Here is a 20340-nt window from a genome sequence, read left to right as displayed (position 1 = left end):
TATTACATCACCAATAAGAAACTTTAAGCATTAAATATGCAAAATAATGCTTAAAAAATAAAAACCATACAATAGCAACCATAAAAAGTAAACTTTTTACCTCTTGTTGTTCTTGCTTTAGGTTTGGATGTTTCTACTAGCTTTGGATCCTTCAAAAATCTTTCAAAACCTTAACCAACTCCCCCAACAACATATATAATTAGCTATTGAAATACCTATGATTAAAAACTTTACAAAAATCAAGTTTTTTGAAATGTTACCTTAAGGAAACCCTTCCTAGACCCAAGCTTAAGCTTCCAAGCTTTCTTAGTGTTCTTGATAGTTGAAAATGGAGAGAGAACTTGAGAGAGAATTTTTTAAACAAGATGAGAGTGATTGTGAGTGTAACAACCCAAAATCGCTAAATAAGGCTTAAGGGCCTTGATTAGTGTGCCAGGAGGGCATTAATGGAATAATTGTGATTTAAATGAGTAATTATATGTTTAGTAATGTTTATATGATAATTGATGATATTATGTGGTAATGTGATATGTATATATATGTGATAAATGTGAGAACTACATTATTATGTGGTAGGTTTGTAGGGCACGACTCAAGACTATCCTAGGGTCAGATAGCGGGGAAAAGTCACAACGGGGCTTAAGATGTGACTTTGGACAAGTCAGGGGTATTTAAGGTATCGGGTAGTGATTTGGACTATCGGGTTACAAAAATAAATATATGGAGATATATTTGAGGTTAGGATGTCTAGGCGGGAATATTGGGGGATTTTTTCCATTTTGGCCTCGGGGACGGTTCCGGCACCCCAAGCCTCGGGATTAACTTAACGAGTAAGATAGACATAAGGAAGCCTTTAGAAAATATAAATCGACCTTATTTTCTCAGCCTTACCTCTCTATTCTCTCTCAAGGAAAACAAGGGGAAGAAACACAGAAACTTAAAGAGAATTTTTTAGAATTCAGCTGGAGTTTGGAGGATTGAAGGGGGGTGATTTGGAGGCTTAGCCAGGAGTAAATCAAGAATTAAAACAGAGTTAAGGTAAGCTTTTAATCTTCTTCTCTGTGGTTAGAATTCTGGGCTTTGGTTAAGTGTTGAAGCAAACATGGTTTTGATGTCTTAAGGCAGAATTGAGGAGGAAACTTGGGGACTTAGCTTGGCTTTGGCTTGGTGAAGTGGTTCATCAGAAGAGGTAAGTTTCAACTCATGGTTTAGAAGTTTTAAATTGGATTTGAATGGCTGGTTTGAATGTTTATAGCTCTTGAGTTTCAGAAATTGAAAAGAGAAGATTAGTGTGTGTTAGGCTGTGTTTTATGTGGAATTATGTTGTTTAAGTCATGCTAAAGGAGTTGGGATTAATTGGTTATGAGTTGGGGAGCTTTGGGATGGTTTAAGGTGAGGTTTCAAGCTTAGAAATGATGGATTTTCTGGGCACGAAGGGGAGGGCCGCGGCTCTGGTCTAGAGCGCTGCGGCCCTAGGATGAAAAAGGGCCAAGGAGGCTCGGCCATGGGAGGGCGCCGCGGCGCCCAAGGCAAGGGCCGCGGCGCGTGTCTTGTTCAGGATGGGCTTGGTTCTGTATTGAGGCTAGGGCCACGGCTAAGCTTCAAGGGCCGCAGCCCTTGGTTGCACACATGAGTTTTTGAGGGTTTTAGGCACGGGAAAGTGGTCTAGTATGCTCGGGATTGGTTTCACCACCGTGCTTGGTGGAATTTGGATTTCCGGGAGTTAGTTTTGTAACTGGAAACCTATATCTGAGTATTAATGGAACCCTATACTTTGATTGTGACTAGGTAATAAAGGCTTAGGCTCGGGAACGGATCGTGCTTGAGGGGCGTTGCTCGTAATTCAATAGTTGTACATACTAAAGGTAAGAAAACTGCACCTAGTTGAATATATGTGACGGGACTAAGGGCTCCCTATTGTAAACGCTTGAAAAGATGGTATTACGCCATGTAAGCCATTTAGTGAACCAATGGCCTAAGGGTGCCAAGAGTTTCACTAGCGCACAGGGCGCGGCTCGGCCACTGGTAGCCGAGGACAGCTTATTATGCACTTAGCTCGGTTTAAGCGGGCCGGAGACAGTGGGTTAGACAGAGGGTGCGGCCTAAGTCGTCGGCCCTGAATATTATGTGATAGGAGTGTAGTATATGATAGATTGTATCTTGAATCTGAATGTATGTGTTGAATATCTATTGTGGATTATATGATGGGATTACATGCTTAATGAGTTAATTGTCTGTTATCATTGATTGAGTTGTATAAGATGTTTTCTTGTTGGGCCTTGGCTCACGGGTGCTACGTGGTGCAGGTAAAGGCAATGGCAAGTTAGATCAGCCTTGATTGGAGAGCTCAGCGAGCAGAATGTACATAGCCAGGTGCCCGACCGCCACGGTTGAGGTTTAGGCAGGGACGCAAGACCTGAAGACTTCCTATTTTGCCTTAATATGGCTAGTGATTACTCATGTACTTTTGGGAGTCTGTAAACTTATTTTAACTCTGTTTTCTTATGGGATCCCGTGTTTATAATAGTTTAAATATATGAAATGAGTCTTTTGAGACCAAAACCTTTTTAACCCTAGCTCTTACATGTTTAGTGACATGTTTTTAAAATAATGACTTGATTAGCAAGTCTTGCACCTTTATAAGTACACAGTGTAGCGGTCTTGGCTATCCAGGGCGTTACAGTGAGAGAGGGGGTCGATTTTGGGGAGGGTTAGAAGAGTTTAGACAACTCTTAAATATCTTAAACACTTAGTGTTTTTACTATGGCCACTTGATGCCATTAACCCTAATATTTAAAATGGGGATTAAACTAAAACAATTTGGTCCACCCAAATAAACTCCTCCACATGGCCGGCCACCACTTATTTTATATATGTAATTTTTTTTTATAAAGGTTAATAAATATTTACTAAGAAGAAAAATCCAAATTGACTTTCTATAACCTTTTTCACTCATATAAAGTTTTAAAAATAAAACTTAACATATAATAATAAATTAAATGTCATAAATCACACAATACAATTTAAACTAAAGTCCATTTATAAAATAAAATTCTCCAATTCAATAAAATTAAACATTTAACTCAAAATGCCCTAAAATTTCCATTTTCTTGTAGGTTTATTATTTTTTACCAAACTTTAATTTTTATGAATGTATTTTATGCCCAAAATATATTTGCCATAGTTTTTCGTTTTATTTTCTGAGATTTTTACCCGATTAGAGTTTTTGTGTTGGTCCAAGACCGAAAGTCTTATCTTGACTTTTAATCACAAAATTCATAATTTGGCTAGCAATAACTCATGGAAATAAATTCAAAACAAATATAATATTATTTAAAATAATATTCTTAACCCGGGGAAAAAAACCTTGACCCGAGTCGTTTAAAGGTACCTGAGACATTACAATTCAAAGGTTTCTTCAAAGTCCCAACTGAGTCCCAAAAGCATTAATACACATCATATGCCTCCCAAACATCCCAATAACCAACTCAAAACCCATCAAAGTTTAAAATTCTAGAAAAACTTAAACCACAAAGAATTAAACTCACAACCAGAGCAAATTCTTACATCCAATGGCTGAAGTATGGTCTCAAGTTGCTCCTAGCTTAATCCTAGACACCAAACCTTCAATCCCCAAGCTTTGATTCCTCAAAAATCTCAAAATCTTCAAGTCCCCAAGGAGAGTGAGAGAGAGTAACGAGAGAGAGCTTCTTTTGTTTTTCTGAATATTTCCTTTGTTTTCTACAACTTTCCAAATTGGTTAAGCCAAACCAAAACCTACCAAAATACCCAAATTTCCTTAAACCCAAATTTTCCACTCCATACTCACAAGGGCATTTTGGTAAATTACCACCATTCCCTATAAACTTCACATATCTAAATAAATCCCAAATATTTCCAAGTAATAATCATTTAATCTCTCATTACCCGATAAACCTCACTAATCTGAATTACCAAAATACCCATAGGCTCACCCCGAGCTGGGTATTTTATCCAGTTGTAACTTTTTCGCTAACTTGCTCACTAGGATCGCCTCGTGCCGGGTAACCAAAATATATCCACATAATAATGTGGTCTCAATCACATATCACACATATTTATAATTATACCCTTAATGAGTCAAAATTACGAAAATGTCATTCTAATAAGAAATGGGCTCACATGCATATTTAATACACCTAAACATGCAAGCATAATCATATTATAATACAATTAAGATAATAACATGTTCATAACACATAAGCACTCAACTACTTCAATTATTGCATCCTGGCCCCCTAATCCAAGCACTAGGCCATATTAGGGAATTCGGGGCGTTACAACTACTTTCTCTGCTTGTAGCATAACGTTATTAGTACAAATTAATGTGAATTTGGGTCATGTTTTAAGTAATAGTAGTGATAGACTTTTTATTTTGACCATAATATACAAACATTTAGAAGTTTAATTAATTTGGACTTTTGATTTTGAACTGGTTTTTAATAATGTTATCTTACTATTTCTCCATTAAGTTGAGTGGTATAACAGTAACAATAAGTAATTTTAGTGTTTGTTCGATACTCTTCAAACAAAAATGATAAGATTCAATTAAAATGACATAAATAATTATCATGACAGAGATCCCATGGTCAATTTGAAGTCGGTCAGCCATCGCCTCACACCCACCAAGCCACCATCGCCAACCCTAAACATTCAACAATACAAAATTATATTTTTTTTTAGAAAACCACCACCTCCAAAGCCAGGCGATTGAACTACCATCCTCAAAATCATTGTCGCTGCGTCATCCTCGGTGTGGTTTGCTCTAATGTACACCTACTACTTTGGCGTTGATCGATATGTTGGGGTTTTATGCCCTAATTAAAACCCAAATTCTTTGTAATCTCATTTTATTATCAATAAAAGAATAGAAATCATTTTTTGAATTGGTCAATCACTTTGCTCACATGTTTTATTTTCATGATTATTTGTTTAATATAAACTTCTATTAAATCCCCCGAGCATATAGCTAATCTTATTTATAGTGACGTAATCACAGTGGAATATAAATATGATTATATGTTCAAAATAAGTTAGTCCTAAGATTAGTCAGTGCACCGGATTTACACTGACTTGCCAATCTACGATATGATCTACTTACACATTACAGTGTTATGTTCTTTCCAGAACATTAGCAAAATAGATAAGATCGGATGTATTTTTTACATCGGACAAGACCAATATTGACAGTTGATAAGATAAGTAAACATACCGTTATTATCTATTCTAGTCATATCATATAGTTGACCATAGGTCAATTCAATCTCAATTTTGAGTGGTTAGTATTCTAACTGATTGTATTATTTGAGTTCTTTGACTTGTTCGTTACCAGCTTACCCTACGGACCAGCCCATACTTACATCTTGGGAACTCGGTAGTTTAATTGAGTGGGAGTGTTAATCATAGATATGAACATCTATAGCTTCTGATGAAGAAGTGAAACGATGGTTTCCTTTTAGTTTGGTTCAAGGTGTTAAATGATAGAGATCTCATTTCAGTAATTAAATTAGTTTACTGAAATATCATTTACAAGGAACTAAGTATTTTAAGGATAAAATACAATGAGGGGTAAAACGGTATTTTAGTCCCATCTCATTGTAGACCGTCTATAGAGGATTGAGTGACAATTATGGTTGTAACAATGGATAATTAATAGCGTATCTATATTTGTTATAGAGCGTTCTATGAATTCAAGAGTGCAATTCCGAGTCTATAGTGGAGTCACGAGGAATTAATAAGTTAGTAAATTTATTTGTTAGATTTATGATAACTTATTGGAGCTTGATTTCATAGGCCCATGGTCCCCATTGTACCTTGGATAAAATCATCTAGATAGTCTCAATTAATTGATTTAATCATCAATTAGAATTATCAAAGTTGACCAGGTCAATTTTGGATAGTTTCACAGAGTTGCGTAATTTTGAGAAGAAAAGAGAAATTATGGCAGATTTATTAATTAAGATAAATTGGTATCTAAATTATTAAATAAATTTAAATCAAGGTTCAAATTATAAATAATTAATTTGATAAAGGATTTAAATAATTATTTAATTAATTAAATCAATAGAAAATAATACAGGCCTTGATTTTAAGTCTAATGGACTTATAATCAAATGGGAAATTTCACAGGCCTATAGCCCATGATAATTTCGACCTAGGGCTTCAAAATTGTTGTTATTTTATTGATTTTTTCATTAAATTAAATGGCCTAATTGAGTCTATAAAATGAGTGCTTAGAGACAGCAGATAAGTCACAAGTCAGATTTTCTGATAGTTTTATATTCTCTCTAAACACAAGTCCTTTTCTAAGCCACTTTATTATTTTCTCTTCTTCTCTCTATATCTATCTCATGTGTTGAGAATTGCCCACACTAGTCTAGGTGGTTCTAAGGATACATTGGAAGATCGTGAGGAAAATAGAAGATCGGTTCAGTTTCTTGATAATACTCTGCGACAGAAATGATACAAGAGTTAGAGAAACTGAAGAAAGGACTCTTAATTCCGCTGCGTATACTGTAAGTATTATATTATTTGTTTATCTTTGAATTCAATTTTAGAAACATGTTTTAGGCTATCTCGTATTAATTTGTTTAATATTAGATATACATGAAAATAAATAAAGATCCTGTATGAGCTATTTCCAACACGATATGCCAGTAAAAAGAAAAACAATAAGACGAAAAAAAAAGAGTGAAAATATTGTGGGGTTTAAGCCCAAGATTTTGTTTTATTTTTATTCTAAAATCAATTTGTACTATTTCCTTAAAATTTATTCATAGATAGACTAATTAGATTACGACACTTGTCTAGTTTACTGACACAATGTGTTAGGTTCTTAGGTAGTTTTGTTTTTTTTTTTTTTTTTAAATATTGAGTACTTAGGTGTCACATTCAAACCCAATCCCACTAGAACCACCACCCACTTCCGACCGCACCCTTGCAGAACCACCATTCTCGCAGCCTTTGCAAATTCGAATTTTGAACCACGCCAATGACTAACCCCAAATCTCGATCACATGACAAGAAGCCAATGAAGAGACACTAGGTGCGATCCCTCCTCCAAGCACCAAACTTAACCACTCTCATTGCATCAAATGACGACCCTTCTTAGTTATGGACAACTAGCCACAAGCCAAAGCTGGAGGCAGCCCATGGCCGAGAGAAGTGAAGAGGCACTAGAAGACCCTTAACGGCTGAAGGATAGAGAAAAAGAAAAAATCCTAATATATGAGGAACTCTTTAACTCAAATGATAAAATAAAAATTTAGACAGCAACACTTGTTTTCTAAGGCCACTCGAATCATGTCTTTATATTTAGTGTAATTTTCACACGCTTTTTCTTTAATCTATTTCATTTGCTAAAATATTAATTCATTTGCTCATTAACTAATATATAATATCAATTACATTTTAGATTATTAAAGAGTACATACAAAAATAATTAAAATTATTTTAATAAAATATATCCTTAAGATTATATAAGGATATATTTTATACTTAAAAAATAGAATCGTGCATGAACAATGCTGCACCAAACATTGCGTGTGGCATTGGTTTAACTCATAAATTATTATACTAATGAATTTAAAATAAAAAATAATATAAATTAATTTTAAAATATAAAATTAAAACAAAATTTAAAACATACTTATGCTTCATCATGTTTCCAAATCATTTACTTTTTGGCTTTTCCTTTATTTCATTTAAATTCTTCTCCAAATACATTACTGTGTTCATCTTTCCCATTCAATTTACAAACAAAATTCGAATCAAACGATATTTATTCAAAATTATTAATATTTAACTAAACCATAACATAAACATCACAAACAAATCCAAAAACTTCGAACCCTAAAATATTGAACAATACAAACCTAGATTTTTTAGACAACCACCACCTCAAAAGCCAACAAAACTCATTCTCATGGCCACCATCCCTGTAACATCCTCCTAAACAAGAACAGTTACAGTATGTATTTTGAATTGTGTCAGAGGTGATAACCAAGTCATTTGGTTTAACATGTGTAACTAAGGTTAATGTCAACGGTTAGGGTTAAAAATTTGGGTCAAATGAATCGTTGAATTTTATATAAAAAGTTTCATACAAACATGAGATCCCAAAATATTACAACCAATTTTTTTTAAAAAAAAGGTGAATATTCATCAAAAATTACATTCAGCTGGCCTAAGCAGCAAAAACAGGGCTATAACTCTAGTTCCTCTGAGATATCCCCGATCGTGGTGGTCGAGCAGCCACATATGTAGACACCGCCACCGAAGCTCTCCAACTCATGGCTGGTCAACCTTTCCTTTCCCCTTACCTGCACCACAAAACACCCGTGAGCCAAGGCTCAACAAGAAAACTCAACATGTATTTAACAAATAATATAAACTTCCAGATACTTATTTAGCACATACAGTTATTTAACCTACACATACAGTTATTTAATTACAAACAAATGGTCATTGGACCCATTTGGGGCCGCTGCCCTGAATAGTTGACCATAGAGTCAATCCCGGGGCCCTATGCCCAAGCTACGTGACCATAGATTCACCTGGGGCCTTTGCCCTTAGCCCCGAGTAACTAGTCGTAGAACTAGTCCAGCGTACTTGAAGCTTTAATGATTCATCGACCACAGGGTCGACCATCGTAATAATACGTTGCTGGTTTAGGCCTAAGCCTTTCGACTAGCGCGCAACGCTATTGCTGTCCTTGACTAATAAGTCAAGCCTTGATCCAGGAATACATACCTCAATATAGAAACAGATATGGATGGGGATATCCCAACAAATAAGCACACATGCATGTTAATCACATAACACCATCGAATAACCATTCTCATGATACTAATCATACTTATTTAATGGGGCTCCATGCACTAACCACAGAATTCACACAAACAATCATGGAACACTTAAGCAAGTATCGACTAACATACGAAGTGTTAGCTTAAATTCAAATGTCCTCGGGGCCCAAGCCCTAGTCAGAATAATTGATGATAGTCGGGCCAAGCCCTAATCACATATAACACGTATTGGGTGCCGTTTTCTTACCTCAGGTCCGAGTATAGTGTAAATAAGAACGACCCTCGAGCACGATCTCGGTTCCAAGCCCCTAACGAAAACCTAGTCACAACCATAATATAGGATTCCATCAATAACGAGCAAATAAAGGCTTCTAGACTGAGTTCTAGCCTCCACGGCCTCGAGTTCCACTAAACTGGGTAGTGGAATCAATCCCGAGCCCTAAGGAAAAAGTTCCCATTTTTAAAAACTTCCCAAGGCCAAAAATGCCCAGGCAGGCCGCGACTTGGCCCTGAGGGTTGCGATGTACCCCTCCTATCTGAGAGTCTTCCCCCCTCTATCAAGGAACGCGGGCCGCGACTTGCCCTTGTAAGTCGCGGCGCGCCTCCTAGACAGAGACCTCCTAAGGCCTAGGTTCAAGCTGAGCTGCGACCCCTCAAGAACAAGGTTGCGACTTGGCCCCACAAACCCAGAATATTCATACTTTTCAGGAGCCAAATCCAAACCAAACTAACCAAAACTCACCCCAAAACCACAATTCAACTATCACAATAGTTCTAATAACTTCCCATCAACAAAACCCAACAAAATCTAATCTTAAAACTCATCAAAACATCACTTTCAATTCTTGAGCTAAAAGGTTCAAAAACATCTCAAACACAACCATGGATTCTACAGAAATTTAACTATAACAAAATGTTTGAATGGTTACCTTAGCTGTGAGTGAAGTTCTTCTAGCCACAAGCTATCCAAATCCCAATCCCAAGCCTTCAATTCTTGTGTTTCTAGCCCAAAATCCTCTTAATTCTTCAATGGTTAACTTAAGAAAGTCTTTTGAGAGAAAAAGAGTGAAGAAGAAAGAGAGAGTCGGTCAGAGAAGCGTTTGTAAGTGTTTCCCTTTTGTTTCCTAAGGCTAAATGACTTAAGCTAATCCCGAGGCTTGAGGCACCAAAAACGTCCCCGAGGGCAAAATGGTCGAATTCCTCAGTACTCCCTCCTAAGCTCACTAACTTCAAATATATCTCCAATTATTCATTTTCATTACTCGATAATCCAATTAAATGCCTAATACCCAAAATACTTCATGACTCGCCCCGAGTCGGGTATTAGGTCCTGTTGTGACTTTCCCGCTAACTTACTCCCTAGGATCACCTTATGTTGGGTAACTTAAATAAACTCACATAATAATGTGGTCTCACACATATATCACATAAATATACAATTATGCCTGCAATGGGCCAAATTACCAAGATTGCCCTTCTAATAAGAAAATGGCCCACATGCATATTCAATATCTCTAAGCATGCACAACTAATAATATTATCACATAATACAATTAAATGTAATAAATAAGCACATATCTCCATATATTGCCATCATGGCCCCCTAATGAAGGCCCTAAGCCTTATTAGGTAATTTTGAGTTGTTACAACTATCCCTTCCTTATAGAAATTTCGTCATCGAAATTTTACCTGAACAGCTCGGGATACTGAGTTTGCATATCTGCCTCCAGCTCCTAGGTCGCTTCCTCAACCTTGTTGTTCCTCCATAATACCTTAACTAAAGGTATAGTCTTGTTCCTCAGGACTTTGTCATTCCTGTCTAAAATTTGAACTAGTTGTTCTTCATAGGACAAGTCTGCTTCCAATTCTAGATCCTCATAACTTAGTACATGAGTTCCATCAGATACATACTTTCTCAGTATGGAAATATGGAATACGTTATGCACACTTGATAGTGCAGGGGGTAAGGCCAACTTGTAGGCCACTTGCCCGATCCTCTCTAGGATCTCGAACGATCCCACAAACCTAGGGCTCAGCTTGCCCTTCTTCTCGAACCTCTTCACCTCTCTTAGAGGTGAAACCCTAAGGAATACATAATCCCCCACTTGGAACTCTACGTTCCTCCGCCTTGGGTCTGAATAACTCTTCTGTCTACTCTGAGATGCGAGCATCCGAGCTCTAATTTTCTCGATAGACTCGGTGGTCCTCTGAACTACGTCGGGACCTAAGTATTTCATCTCACCCATCTCATCCCAATGAATGGGCGATCTGCACTTCCTACCGTTTAGTATCTCATAAGGTGATACCCCAATGATAGACTGGTAGCTGTTATTATAGGAAAATTCTATCAAAGGCAAATATTTACTCTAGGACCCTTCAAAATCCAACACACATGCTCTCAGCATGTCCTCCAATATCTGGATAGTCTTTTCAGATTGACCATCGGTCTGAGGATGATAAGCTGTGCTGAACTTCAATTGTGTACCTATCGCTCTCTGCAAACTTCCCCAAAACTTGGAAGTAAAAATAGGGTCCCTATCAAACACGATAGACCTCGGAGTCCCAAGAAAGCGAACTATCTCTTTCACATAGAGATTTGCATACTGGTCAACTATGTAATTCGTCCTCACTGGAAGAAAATGAATCGATTTCATATATCGATCCATGATGACCCAAATAGAATCATGATGGCCCACTGTCCTGGGCAATCCTATCACAAAATCCATCGTGATATCCTCCCACTTCTACTCTGGGATATCCAGAGGTTGCAACAGTCATGTTGGCCTCTGATGCTCAGCCTTGACATGCTGATAGGTCAAGCACTTTGTCACATACTCAGTCACATCCCTCTTCATTCTAGGCCACCGATATAAAACTTTCAAATCTTGGTACATCTTCGTGGTGCCCCGATGTAGAGAATAAGGGTGGTATGAGATTCATCCAGAATCTCTCGTCTGATCCGGTGTCCATCGGAACACAAATCTGATCCTTGTATCTCAACAAGCCCATACTTGACACCGTATAGTCCTTAACTACTCCAGCTAGGACGTCTCCTCTAATCTGCCTCAACTGTGGATCATCCAATTGTTTCTCCGCGATTCTCTCCAAGAGAGTAGACTGTAAAGTGATGTTGGCTAACCAGCCCACCACTAACTTAATCCCTGCTCTAGTCATGTCATTAGCCAACTTCCTTGATATATGCCTGGCACCATATAGTTGTCCCGGACTCTTCTGGCTCAAGGCATATGCTACCATGTTGGCCTTCCCAGGGTGATAGAAGATCTCATAATCATAATCTTTTACCAGCTCTAACCAACATCTCTGCCTCATGTTCAAATCCTTCTAGGTGAAGAAGTATTTTAAACTCTTGTGGTATGTGTATATCTCACATTTCTCACCATACAGGTAGTGCCGCCACACCTTCAGTACAAAGACTACTACTGCAAGTTCCAAGTCATGTGTGGGGTATCTCTGCTTATATTCTTTCAACTGTCATCATGCATAGGCAATCACCTTCCCTGCCTTCATAAGTACACAACCCAGACCCTTCCTCGAAGCGTCACAGTAAACTACAAACTTGTCTCGATTTGGAGGAAGACTCAAATCTTGAGCAGTGATCAAACTCTTCTTGAGCTTCTGAAAGCCATCTTCACACTTGTCTGACCAAAAAAACTTCTGATTCTTGCGAGTTAACTCTGTCAGTGATGACGCAACCTTGGAGAATCCTTCCACAAAGCGTCTGTAATACCCTGCCAATCCCAAGAAACTCATGATCTCTGAAGCATTCTTCAGTCTTGGCCAATCTCTGACTGCCTCAATCTTCACTAGAACCATGTTAATTCCATCCTTACTAGCTATGTGACCCAAGGCAACCAAAACTTGCATTTCTTGAACTTTGCATACAGTCTATGTTCTCTCAACCTCTGTAGTACCAATCTGAGATGTTGTTCATGTTCTGTCTCTGTCCGAGAGTATATCAATATATCGTAAATAAAGACGATCACAAAATGATCCAGGTAGTCTTTGAACACCTTGTTCATCAAATACATAATAGGTACACGGGGTCCATGCACAGTGCCAACGAAAACAAAAGGGTCCTTACCCTCTGACTCAAAGGTTACCATCTTCTTCTTCCATTCTATCATTGCCCCATACTTTTCTAACCAATCCATACCTAGAATTATGTCAAAATCGATCATCTTCAGCTCTACCAAGTCAACTGATAACTCCCTGCCATCCACTATAACTGGTAGTGATCTAACCCATCTCCTGGAAACAATTAACTCCCCAGTAGGCAACATCGTACCAAACCCCACCAAATAATCACATGGTCTACACAATCCATCAATAACCCTACTAGCAACAAAAGAGTGCGTAGCACCCAAATCAATCAAAACAGTATAGAACGTTTCATCACTAGAAAGCTGACCTATAACTGCCGAAGGACTAGCCTCAGCCTCTGTTTGGGTCAAGGTGAACACCCGAGTTGGCATCAGGCTATGCACCTTCTTCGGCTCCTCCTTCCTGGCTCTTGGGTAGTCTTTCTTCAAATGCCCTGTACTACCACAAACAAAATAGGCATTCATCTGACATTCCCCAGTATGGCGCCTCCTGCACCTAGCACAATCTAGAAATACCCTCCAAGTCTCACCGCCACTCTGGCAGCCTGTCTATATGCCTCGGAGCCTCCTATCTGGCCCTGAAGCTGAAACTGAATCTGGAGTCTTCCTCTTCTGATCACTAGGGCCCCTACCAAAACCTGAGAATAGAGGTCCCGGCCTCCTAGAATCCCTTCTGGCTGCATTGTCAGGCCAAATCTTATTCTCTACACTCTCAGTTGTAAGCGCCTTCTCCATAGCTTGTGCATAGGTAGTCACTCTGGGCACAGTAATAATACGAACATCCCGGGCTATCATAGGTTGTAGCCCCTGAAGAAATCTCTCTCTTCTGGTCCCATCAGTGGGCACCAGATCCTCGACAAACTTTGCTAACTTGTTGAACTTCAGGACGTAATCAGTCACTGTCATGTTACCCTGAAGTAATTTGCTGAACTCCTCAGCCTTCGTAGCTTTAACTGCGTCGTTATAGTATTTCTCATTGAACAGAGTTCTGAACTCTTACCATTCTATGGTGGTCACTGCTCTGGCCTGGGATACTACCTCCCACCATATTCAGGCGTCCTCCCGAAACATATAAGTGGCGCAAGCTACTCTCTCGTTACCACTTACCCTCATAAAATCCAGGATGGTGGTTATCATGGTCATCCACTACTCAGCTTTCAGTGGATTTGAGCCACCCTCGAAGACTGGAGGGTGTTGCTTCCTGAACCTCTCATACAGGGGTTCCCACCTATCTCCCCCTGCCCGGGGCTGTACCACTGTTGGTACTTTAGGCTATATTACTGCCGGTACCGTGGCCTATAGGTTCTCTGTTGGAACCCGTTGCTATCTCAAGAGGTGTATCTCTTCTTCCGGCCTCTCTAATCTAGCTCGCAAGATTGCAAGCACATGTTGCCAGTTTTCTAGAGCTGGAGGTGGGGCCTGGCCCTGGCCATTCCTTTCACTGCCCTGTAACTCCCGGCCAACCAATCTCTTTGACCTTTGAGAGTTCATACTGTTACTCAATCCACCCTATAGAGATCAAATCGGTCGTTAGGTAAGTAATCATTATACCTCTTGCCGCCTGACCGTCCAAGATCAACAAATAACAAACAAGTACAATGCTATTAAGCATGCCATCACGCAATATATTCATTCATGCTGCTAATAAGCACTTACTGATATCCATCAACAATTAACAATACACACAAACATAGCCAAGAATTTTCACAATTCTAACATAGCTAATAAGCATGTTCTTCCAATCCCTGCCAGTATTAATAGTGCTAATAAGCATTTCCTGGACTATATACAAATAATAATGCTAATAAGTAGTTTCCTTGCATTCACAAGCGGTAACGATGCTAATAAGCATGTTATTTATCATTCATGCAGCAGTCAAGGGCCAGGCCCTATCAGATTATCTTATGCTTCCTAAACAGGCACGCAGATAAGGCATTTCTATCAAGTTAAAGCATTTAAACACATAATCACATAATAATTACCCAAACCCAGTGTCGAGCTTATCTTTAGTGGCGAGTGTACATGCCCGGCTATTCTTCAGGAACCCTTAAACCTTGGTAGCTCTGATATCAAGTTGTAACGTCCTCCTTAACAAGAACCGTTACACTGTGTACTTTAAATTCTGTCAGACGTGCTAACCAAGTCATTTGGTTTAAAATGTGTAACTAAGGTTAATGTCAAGGGTATGGTAAAAAATTTGGGTCAAATGAACTTTTGATTTTTATATAAAAAGTTTCATACAAACATGGGATCCCAAAATATTACAACTATTTAAAAAAAAAAAAGGTGAATATTCATCAAAAATTACATTTAGCCGCCCTAAGCGGCAAAAACAGGGCTATAACTCTAGTTCCTCTGAGATATCCCCGGCCGTGGTGGTCAAGCAGCCACATATGTACACGCCGCCACCGAAGCTCTCCAACTCATGGCTGGTCAAGTTTTCCATTCCCCTTACCTACACCACAAAGCACCCGTGAGCCAAGGCTCAACAAGAAAACTCAACATGTATATAACAGATAATATAAAATTCCAGATACTTATTTAGCACGTCCAGCAGTGATAACCTACACATATAGTTATTTAATTACAAACAAATGGTCATTGGATCAATTTGGGGTCGTTTCCCTGAACTGTTGACCATAGAGTCAATCCTAGGGCCCTATGCCCAAGGTACGTGACCATAGAGTCACCTGGGGCCTTCGCCCTAAGTAACTAGCCGTAGAACTAGTCCAGCGTACCTGGCGCTTTAATGATTCATCGACCATAGGGTCGGCCAATGTAATAATACGTTGCTGGTTTAGGCATAAGCCTTACGACCAGCACGTAGCGCGCTATTTCCGTCCTTGACTAATAATTTAAGCCCTGATCCAGGAATACATACCTCAATACAGAAACAGATATGGATAGACATATCCCAACAAATAAGCACACATGCATGTTAATCACATAACACCATCAAATAACCATTATCACGATACTAATCATACTTATTTAATGGGGCTCCATGCCCTAAACACATAATTCACACAACAATCATGGAACACTTAAGCAAGTATCGACCAACATATGAAGCGTTATCTTAAATATAAATGTCCTCGGGGCCCAAGCCCTAGTCAGAATAATTGATAACAGACGGACCAAGCCCTAATCAGAATAATTGATAACAATCAGGCCAAGCCCTAATCACATATAGCACGTATTGGGTGCAGTTTTCTTACCTCAGGTCCTAGTATTGCGTAAATAAGAACGACCCTCGAGCACGATCCCGATTCTGAGCCCCTAACGAAAACCTAGTCACAACCACATTATAGGATTCCATCAATAACGAGCAAATAAAGGCTTCCGGACCGATTCCTAGCCTCCGCGACCTCGAGTTCCACTAAACCGGGTAGTGGAATCAATCCCGAGCCCTAAGGAAAAAGTTCCCATTTTTAAAAACTTCCCAAGACCAAAAATGCCTAGGCCATGACTTGGCTCTGAGGGTCGCGGCGTGTCACGGGCTGACATTTTGACAGTGGAAATGCCTGTGCGGCACCTTGACTCCTCTTAGCCAAGGTCAGCCTTCCAACCATTCGAATAGCAATGGGCACATTTTTCGCGCGACCGTGTACCTCTGCACACTTTCGTCTCTCGAACAACTCTCGTTGAGTCATGCTCTCCAGCATCTATGAGTGCAATCATGCATCAAGGCTATCTAGCCAAGACACTCACACTGACCATAGGTTCTCACTATGGCAAGGCAAATCCCAACACCGATGCTCACCTAGACATTCGCAAGTCAAGGTAACATGTGTGGCTAAGAGCCATCACCAAGCTGACGTGCCAACACCTCCTATCATGTCCCATTTGATACTATCTGATTAGCTCACGTCACAGACCAACGACTCCCATACGTCCATGGTCCAATCCTTAAGGCACCATACCATCATGCATGTTGGCAGGCCCTCGAGACTGGTTGCCAGACTAGTATCACACATTGGACCTCTGTCCTACTCAAGCATAGTGCACCCTCTAATGCTTGCATGCTAACAAGTCCCACGAATGACTTCCCGTGCCATCTCGTGTCGAGATTCATGGCCATGGTGCACCACGACATCTCTCGAAGGTTTGGGCCACGTTCCATGCAAGCGGCATCCCGACAAGCCAAGGGAACCATACCCTTATACCTCTGGCAACACACTTCGACGCACTACCGGGGCGACCCAGTAATGTCCATGAGTACTCCTACTCATGGAGACATATGAGTCCTCTCATGGTCCTTATATGCCCGCCCTACTAGTCCTCCCAACTAGTAGTAGCTCACTTGACGCACCTACACCAGGGGGTGATGGAGTGCTGACACCAGGTGCTCCCCCTACAAAGAACCTTCTAAGCTTTTAGCCTTCTACCAGGAACATATATGATTTTTTCTTGGGAGACATATTTGGCTTCCAGCTCGCCAATTCTCCGAGTCTCCCAAATCCTATCATACCGTTGCGTTCATTGACCCTTCAATATGGAACCTACCAAGTCCCGTCCATTTCCGGGCAATATTGAAGATATTTACGAAAATGCCACTGCCGTACAAACTAGGCATCGGCATGCTCACCAGCCTGCACCCTCGCGTGCGCATTTGACCGAGCACCATCCTAGCTTGTAACATGACCTAAAGGTCGGCATGTTACACTCTCCCCCACTTCAATTGTCGATGTCCTCATCGACAGACCGCTGACCAATCTTCTTCCTACCTTGACTCCTAAGCTCACTCCATGCTTCTTCCAAATCTTGAGTGTGCATTAGCCCCTCTACCACTGTAGAACCACCAACTTGGTGATGATCTCCCACGTCCACCCTTGCACTCGATCAAGGACCCCATGCCACCGTCGCTATTTAGAATCCTCCCATGAAGTAGTGCCGCTGCACTCGAATACTCCTTGCACACATGAACTCCCCTAAGGCCATCACCATGTCCCTCCAGTCAACCAAGCAGCCCTTGCAACACTGACCCCAAAGCCAACACATCTTTTTTATTGTTTCTTTCCCGCCAATTTTCCAATGCCTACTCTCTTATTGACAAGGAGGAAATTAAGGTGCAGCCCCCTCAGGGTGAGGTTTGCAAACCAACCATTCCCAAAGGCACCTACGAAACATCCTTCCATTGAAGGCATGTCTCTCTTCAATGTGGAACTCCTGCCAACTGTAGCCTTTATGTGGTATCTAGTGCATCTTTGCACACAGACTTCGCAAAGTAGTCTCTCAGAATTTTGGCCCTCTGGCCTTACTGCATACCCAGGGCTTGATGCGACATGGCCACTCCTGACCCTAAGCATAACTGCTCTTCTAAGCTTCTACCATGTGGTCAATGATTTGACATCATTCGAAACCACTACACTACCTTATGGCTTGTGCTCATGCTGACTCTCAGCATCGTGCCTCAAGTTCTTCCCCCAAATCAACCTTGCCTAACTCTAGGCGGCCTGTTGAATCTTGATTAACTTGACTGCACTTTACCTCACCTTTGAGGTCTGAAGTTGTCCCAATCCGCTATCTCCCTTCGGCATATGTTCTCTGAATCATTCGGATTGTGTTCCCATAAACACGTGTCCCCATAAAACACTAAGCATGTCCCATAATATGCTGCAAAACCTGCCCAATCTTGGTCTCAGCCTACGCCCATGCATACCGTCTATCTGCAGTTTCAATTGGTCACCTGACCTACTCGCATCAGTCATGCATGTCTTCGCACTGTACAACCCATCTGTTGTTGGGTTTCTCCCTAGATTCACACACCAAAATTGAACAAGTGCCCTGACCCTTCAAACATATGAATTAGTGGGCTCCCTTACTTCAACTTGGGAATAACTTCTCTTCTCGAGGTGTACCTCTCAAGGTATAGCTCGTAAGCTAACCGCTTTTCTCGTGCGGTCCCTCGTTCCATTTATCACTTTTGAAGATGATGTTGAACTAATGTCTCGGCCATTCTGACTCTTCACTTCTCGACATCTCTACGTTGCCTTAGTACCCGAGTCCTGCTAACTTTCACCTTAGGCAAATGTTGCACTAATGTTACCTTAGTACTTGAGTCTTGACGACTTTCACCCTAGGTAATTGGCTCTGTCTCTGAGTCTCCCTGACTTTACATTCTGAACAACTAACGATCTCCATGATAACTCATGTCGATGCTTTTGTAATGGAACATTGGTCTGCTATTTGGATGTTTGAATCGTGAAGGTCTCTCCCCCACTTCAACTGTTGGCGTCCTCGACAACTTGCCCACACGTAAGACTTCGTGTAGCACCATTGTCGATTCCCCTATGCGTGAGCTCTCCACATAGCTATCCATCTTCTACATACTAGCATCTCGCCCTTCCGGGCAGCTTCTCTAGGCTTCTATGGTCACTAAGTCCCGATACCAAGGCCCTCCGGCCCACATTTGAACTCAAGCACCATCTCTGCCTCCTTAAGCCTTCTTGTAGTACTAAGTTTCCTTGACGCGGCTCTCCAGCACTCCAGAAATTCTAATACTATTATGACCACTGTGTGGGGTCTACTCGGCCCTGCTGGCCTTTGATGCATATATTCCACAACTCAGCATCTCCCACAATGCCATAGTGTTGCCCATACCAGCTAATCACTGTGAGGCAACACGTTCCACTCAATTGTCTCGGCACCTCCCTTCTTGGGCGAAACAAGATAACATGCAAACACCTCTAAGTACGGCTGCCCTCTGACAATCGCGACCGTGGTCACGGCCACCTTGGTCTCCATGTGATGCCATTTGGCACACAAGTAGCAACTGAAGCATTTCATGTTCATCTTTATCTGGTTCCCCAAAGCTATCCACTCTCGACCTCTGTCGTGACTGACAAGCGTCTGACGGCCACCGTTATGCTCCCACACTCTTGCGTACAAGTTCCTTTTTCAACAACAGCGCTCCATGCAACTTACACTGTCACTCAGGCAAACCTGAACTAGTGAACCCAACATAAAACCTTGACCTCTCGATCAAACCTTGTCTCGTGTCAATGAGTTCCAACTCTTTTGTAGCACCTCTCCACAATTTCAAGTGGTTGTTGTCTTTCTAGCATCACTGAGCTTTGATTCGAAGTAACCATAACTTGCCCCCTCTCTAGGATGTCCAATGTTCCCACGAAGAAAAGCAACCAAGTCTCATCCCGTCTCAGCTTACTGATCCTTTCTAGGTGACTAAAATGCTCAACGACATCTGTCCAAGCATCCAGACCTTTATGGTCCTTCAGCACACCTACATCCTTTCTAGGATGGGTCAACCAGGTTCACCCCAACTTAAGATGAACTTGGCTCTGATACCAACTGTCACGGGCTGACATTTTGACAGCGGAAATGCCATGCGGTACCTTGACTCCTCTTAGCCA

This window comes from Humulus lupulus, chromosome 7 (genome assembly GCF_963169125.1).
Source record: "Humulus lupulus chromosome 7, drHumLupu1.1, whole genome shotgun sequence".
NCBI lineage: Eukaryota > Viridiplantae > Streptophyta > Magnoliopsida > Rosales > Cannabaceae > Humulus > Humulus lupulus.
Note: the sequence above shows the minus strand (reverse complement) of the source record.